General features: G+C 44.7%; 1 long non-coding RNA gene across 1 annotated transcript in view; it reads right to left on the bottom strand.

Moving 5' to 3' along the window:
- Positions 1-1,640: 1,640 nt before the first annotated feature.
- The window catches only part of LOC119565724, a 28,174-nt gene continuing 23,230 nt past the window's right edge, over positions 1,641-6,584 (bottom strand). The window contains exon 3 of the long non-coding RNA XR_005224529.1: positions 1,641-3,784. This is a non-coding gene — a long non-coding RNA (uncharacterized LOC119565724). The remainder of the gene's footprint in view (positions 3,785-6,584) is intronic.

Raw genomic sequence — 6,584 nt, 5'->3', positions numbered from 1 at the left:
GAGAACTTACCTTACAAGAGGAGACTTAAGGAGCTTGGCATGGTTAGTCCAATCAAACAAAGGCTGAGGGGAGATATGATTGCTCTCTATAAATCAATGGGACAGATAAACTCCAGGGAGGGAGAGGAGTTATATAAGTTAAGGGCCAATACTGGCACAATAACAAGAAACTGGCCATCAGCAAGTTTAGGCTTGAAGTTAGACAAAGTTTCTAACCATCAGAGGAGTGAAGTTCTGGAAGAGCCTCCCAAGCAGCGCAGTGGGGGTAAAAAAAACCTAACTGGTTTCAAGACCGAGCTTGATAAGTTTATGGAGGGGATGGTATGATGAGATGGGCTATGTGCTGTTGTCAGATGTTTGGCTGTGTATACGTGTGTTCTCCCTGTGTGCTGTACCACGTCTGCACAGATAGCTGGCACAGCAGATCTTGAGTGAAGTGCCCAATGACCACAACATCGGTTAAGGTGCAAAGGTGCTTGGTCAGGTTTATTATCAGCAAAGCACAGCGATAGCTCCCCGGATCAATGTCTACAGTTACACTAGCACATGGATGCCTGTTAACAATGGATGCAGCTCAGTCAGTGGTGGGACTTTCCATTGCCCCCTCGGCTTGACAAAGTCACTCCCTCTGATACATGTTTATACACCAATACAAACAAGTCATGTATCACCCTTGACGTATCAGGGTGCCACCCTCTGATGTATTAGGGTGCCACCCATTGCCTTGTACCTGTAGGTTCAATCAAAACATATCTATTCATCATGCTGTTATCCTGACCTTATCCTTAAGTTGGGTCAGTGTGTTCCTGTTATCTTTGGGGAATGTGTTCGGTATCAGGGTGTTCTGGTACCATGCTTCTGGAATGTGCTTGTGTAAGTGCTTTATGCCTAGCAACTCTTAGGAATATATGTTCTTGCAATATCAGCCCTATGCTTGCTAAATTCTGTGAGAAGGGCCTATCTCTTGCTCACAACTTAACTTTGCTTTATATCAGCAAGGTTTTGACTACTCTAGCCAAGGCCTCATACCAGGCCTCTGATACATGGGCTTATGTTTCAGGGCCTCTTCCTACTACACGTGCCATTGTAGGCAATTTGCAACTGCTAGTAGCAAATATCTCTAATAGCCATGGATGGGACACTAGCGGGGGAGGGATCTGATTTACTACAGTGAATTCTTTCCCACGTGTCTGGCTGGTGGGTCTCGCCAACATTCTCAGGGTCTAACTGATCACGATATTTGGGATCGGAAAGGAATTTACCCCCAGGTCACATTGGCAGAGGCCCTGGGGTTTATTTGCCTTTCTCTGCTGGATAGGGCACAGGTCATTGCTGGTTTGAACTAAAGTAAATGGTGGATTCCTTGTAACCTAAAGTCTTTAAATCATGATTTGAGGACTTCAGTTGTTACCAAATATGCCCGTGACTTTGGGGTATGCTCATTTATTAGGGTTACTCTTCTGGGAGGCAGTGGCAGATTAATGATTTTGCCACCCCTAGGCCCTGAAATAATCGCCCCCCCATATGAACTTGTTTTAGTTTTTTTTACAAATTAATTTGAATGAAAATGAATCAAAATATCATTAAAATAATTGAACATTTACAAGTTTTATTATAAAGAAAATTACAAGTACAGCGGACCCTCGCTTGAACGCATGTCTGTATAGCGCGATTTCGCTTATAGAGCGGGACTGTGCATGGATCCAAAACCCCGCGTTCAAGCGGGGGTCCAGTGTATATCAAATATTTATTTTTTATTTTATGTAGATACAATAAAAGAAATAAAAGTATGTGAGTTGTAAGTAATTACATTTGTTTACGCCTACACCTTTGAGCGGTAAACTTATTAATTAATTTTGTATAATCCAGAGAAGTTGTTAGATCCTTTTCAATTGTCAGGAGAGAAAGGGAGTTTACTTTTTCTTCACTGAGATTAGCCCTCAAATAGTTTTCACCCTTTTTAATGCCGAAAATTATCGTTCCGCTGAACAGTTTGTAGCAGGTGTGCAAACGAACATTCGGAAGGCAATATCAATATTTGGATATACTGAATGAATGTTTCGATTTCGAAGAAGGCTGCAATATCTTAAAATTGACTTCTTTTCATTTTCAGGAATTTCGACACCTTCCAAATACGATCGAAAATGTAAACACTCATTCACGAATGATTCTTCTAAATCTCCTTGGTAGTATAGCTGTAATTTTTTAGCGTGAACTGTTATATCTGTTGTTGAAGTATTGGTAATATTAGAGAGAGACTGAAATCTGCCATAAATTTCTTGATACGCATACTTCTGTGTTTTAATTTGGAGCATACAAGATCTAGTATTGTTACAAAGGTATCTACTTTAAATTTATCTCTACCACACATTTCCACTTCAACTTCGTGTGTCTCATCAGATTGAAGTTTATGCTTTCTTTTTTGTCTTGCGTCAAATTCGTAGTCTTCAATTTCAGATTTTTCTTTGGCTGTCTCTTCGTACATATCAAACAAGTCCCATATAGAGTTAATGTATCTTGTTAGTGAGTTGTAGAGTTCTACAACTATCTGTATATCAATATAAACATTTTGCAGTTTTTGGCTAGTTATATGAAATCTTTCCAAGAGTGAGCTCCAAAATACAGCCATAAAAGCTGCCTCAAGTTGATGGAGTTTTTGCTGCAGGCCTGCAGCTTCATTACGTGTAACAGGTTTCTCAGTAGCGTCTTCCTTTATTGTATTTAAGACTTTAATTATAGCATTCCAGTTTTCACTCAAATTATGACAAGCTTCCACTCAAGATGACCATCGAGTCTCAGAAAGTCTTATTACTTTACTGCCTGGCTTCAAATTAGATAGTAAAAGCTCCCACTGGTGAGTAGAGGCAGAAAAAAATGAATAAAGATGTTGGACAGTTGAGAAAAATGAACGTGCTTCTTGACAACTTTCTGCTGCACATACTCCAACCAGATTTAAAGAATGTGCAGAGCAAGGCACATACACAGCGTAAGGATTTATATTCTTTATTCTTGCTTGCAACCCGTTATGTACACTAGACATGTTAGTGGCATTGTCGTACGACTGGCCACGGCAGTTTGCGATATCTAATCCATAACAATTCAAAGTTGAAAGTACAGCATCAGCTAACTGTTCTGATTTGTGGCCAGTATTTGGTAAAAAACAAAGAAACCTTCTTCTGGTATGCCATCATCGTTTACGTATCTCAGTATAAAAGCCAATTGAACAACATGAGACATGTTGGGAGTTGAGTCAACGCTTATTGAGAAATATTTGGCTTCTTTTACTTCTTTAATAATATTTGAGATCACATTTGAAGCCATCAATTTTATAAATTCATTACATATATAGGATGAAAGATAAGATACGTTACCTTGACCTTCATTTCCGTAACGTGCAATGTGATTTGCTAGAAATGGATCGAATTCTGCGACAAGCTCAAGGGCCATCATGTAATTGTTGTTATAAGGTGATCCAAATTTTTCCACCTTACCTCTAAATGCAAGTCCTCTGCTTGAAAGTTTCTTTACCACTGCTACAATCCTCTTCAACACATTTCTCCAATAAATAATGTCTTCTTCCATTTGATATTTTAAATTTGTATCAATTCTTCCAGATATCTCGCCTCTCTTCACCATTGTCAGTACACATGTTTTATGTTCAGTCTAATTTTCATGTTCACGTAGTCAAGCTGATATATTTTTTCCAGTCATGGTATCCACTCGTCGCCAGACTAGAGATCCCGCCGAATAATCGACATGGGGCACAAAACACGGCTCCTTTGCTCTCGGAATATACAGGATATTGCCGTGGCTTTACTTCACCATTTAAAAGATGTCGTTCAAACACATTTTTTGTTAGAACACACTTTTTATCAGTATATTGTCTTTCTGAGTTAGTAAAATCACTCTCAATATTTTGTTTAATACCATGCATTGATAAATTCTCAATAGTAGCATCACTATCCATTGGGCCGGGTCGTCACTTATGGAAGATATTTCCATGTCAGATTGAATTTCTGATTAACATGATTCGCAAATCTCTGCAGTATTGTCAAAGATATCCAGATCAACATAATTCCCAGTAGTCTCCGATATGCTAGTATTTGGAGCATTTTCTTCAACACTAACCACAGCCGGAATTTCTTCCTTACTTTCACTATGTACTTTAATTACATCAATATTTTCAATATCAACACCAATATTTTCACTTTTTACTTCACTACTACTTTCAAGTATTTTTTCTGTCTCACTGTTGGCACTAACTGATACAACAAAGGAATACGTTTTGCGCATTTTTGCTATCATTTCATTTTCCCTTTCTTTCTAGCATTTTTTTTTAATTGAGAACCACTTAGTTTCTTCCTTCCGGTCATATTGTTAATGCTTAGGATTGTAGCAAGCATGTTCTTTACTAAATGGCGTCGTGCTGTCATGGGTGGTTTCAATATGCGCTATGATTGGTAGAATCACGGCACGCTTCACTGATGCTGCGATTACAAAAATGCTACTATTAAAAATTTGCCGCTCCTGCAAATTTGCCACCCTAGGCCTAGGCTTTGTTGGCCTAGGCGATAATATGCCGCTGCTGGGGGGAGGGGGGTTCTGTATTTCTATTAATGTACTGCTTATGTCACTTCTGTGTTCATATGGAGCTCTACTCCTTCCTTCTCCAAGTCCCCTCCCAATGGAGCTACCTTGCAAGACCTAGGTTCCCCAGAGCTGGGTTCCTCCAGCCCTAGAACTAGAGGAACCCATGCATGCACTCTCTCTCTCTCTCTCACACACACACACACACACACACACACACACACACTAACAGAGCAAGTCTGAGCGGACTGGGTCAATCAGCACTCTCAAGCTGATACCCTCATATGTCCCTGTCCTCAACGGACTGGGTTAAGCAGCACCTTCAAGCTGTCACCCTTATGTGCCCCTGGTCTCAATCAGCTGGGCTAAGCAGCACTTTCAGCTGCCCCCGTCTCCCCCCTTATATGCCACAGGTTTAACACATCCCTATCCCACTTTCACATTACAATTGTACTGGTAGTAACCCACTTGATGAGCAAATCCCACAGTATTTTTGGGCACTACAGGGATCTTTACTTTAGGTAAAAGAAGCGTTGCTGCAGAGTAAATGGGGGAAGCTAAAAACACAAAAGAGTAAAGTTCAGAGAGCGAGAGAGAAGCAACCAGTTTAACCATAAAAGTTATTTATTGAATAATGGTGATAACTACACAAAGAGGGCTAAACCAACATAACATACATTATTAAAGGTTAATACCTAAGGTAGAAAGGAAAACAGAGAGAGAGAGAAAGAGGGGGATTTCACCCACTCCACGAGGCTTGAACTGGTCGGTAGGGGTGGCAGGTTTGTAGAAATTTTGGTGGTGCTGAGAACCCGCCCCCGCCCAAACTCCGCCCCAACAAACTCCGCCCCCCACCTGCCCAAGGCTCTGGGAGGGAGTTTGGGTGGGGGAGGTCTGGAGTGCAGGCCCTAGGCTGGGGCTGGGGATTGGAGTGAAGGGGGCAGGCTCTGGGAGGGAGTTTGGGGATGAGAGAGGGTGCAGAGGTGAGGGGTGTGGGGTGAGGACTGTGGGGTGTGGCTGCAGATAAGGGGTTTGGGTGTGGGAGGGGCTCAGGGCAAGAGTAGGAGTGTGGTGGGTGAGGACTCTGTTTGGGGCTGGGAGGTTTGCGGTGTTAGAGAGGCTCAGGGCTGGGGCAGAGGGATGGGGTGCAGGGGGATGAGGGGCAGAGGGTTGGAGTACAAGGGGATGAGGGTTCTGGCTGGGGCTGGAGATGAGGGGTTTGTGGTGTTGGAGGGGGCTTAGGGCTGGGACAGAGAGTTGGGGTGTGGGGGGATGAGGGCTCTGGCTGGGACTGGAGATGAGGGGTTTGTGATGTTGGAGGGGGCTCAGAGCTGGGGCAGAGTGTTGGGGTGCGGGGGGATGAGGGCTCTGGCTGGGGCTAAGGTGTTGGGGGGTTGGAGGGGCTCAGGGATAGGGTAGAGGGTGCAGTGGGGAGGTGAAAGCTCTGGCTGGGGGTCTGGGCTCTGGGGTGAGGCAGGGCTGGGGATGAGTTTGGGGTGCAGGCAGGCTGCTCCAGGACAGGGGCCAGAGAGGAGGACTCCCCCAGTCCTTTCCCTGCTGGCAGCAGCGAGCTCTGGGGAAGGAGCCCCTCTTTCCCGACCCCCCAGCAGCACACTCACCCCCACCACTGTCACTGCATGCACTCCTAGGGCCCCTCTCAGGCCCAGGAATCTCCCTCACCTCCCCTGTGGTGGGTGCCAGGGGGTGCTGCGTGCGCCTCCTCCCCTGCTGTTGCCCCTGCCTGTAGCCTCACTGGGGCTGCCCCCTTGTCCAGCATGGGGCAGGAGCAGTGACTGCGGGCAGGGAGGCCCCCTGTGCTGGTGGAGGGTCCAGCCAGAAAAGGGAAGGGTCTGAGGTGCAAGGGCAGGCTGTCAGTCCGTCTGCCCTGGCAGTGGAGATAGGATGCACTAGGACCCTGCAGCAGCAGTTGCTGCAGGGAGGCAGCATGGAGCTGCACAGAAGCAGCAGAGGCAGGGATGCTCTGCTCCGGGGCGCGG

Source organism: Chelonia mydas, chromosome 3 (assembly GCF_015237465.2).
Source record: "Chelonia mydas isolate rCheMyd1 chromosome 3, rCheMyd1.pri.v2, whole genome shotgun sequence".
NCBI classification, from domain to species: domain Eukaryota; kingdom Metazoa; phylum Chordata; order Testudines; family Cheloniidae; genus Chelonia; species Chelonia mydas.
This window is presented reverse-complemented; position numbering and strand designations above follow the sequence as displayed.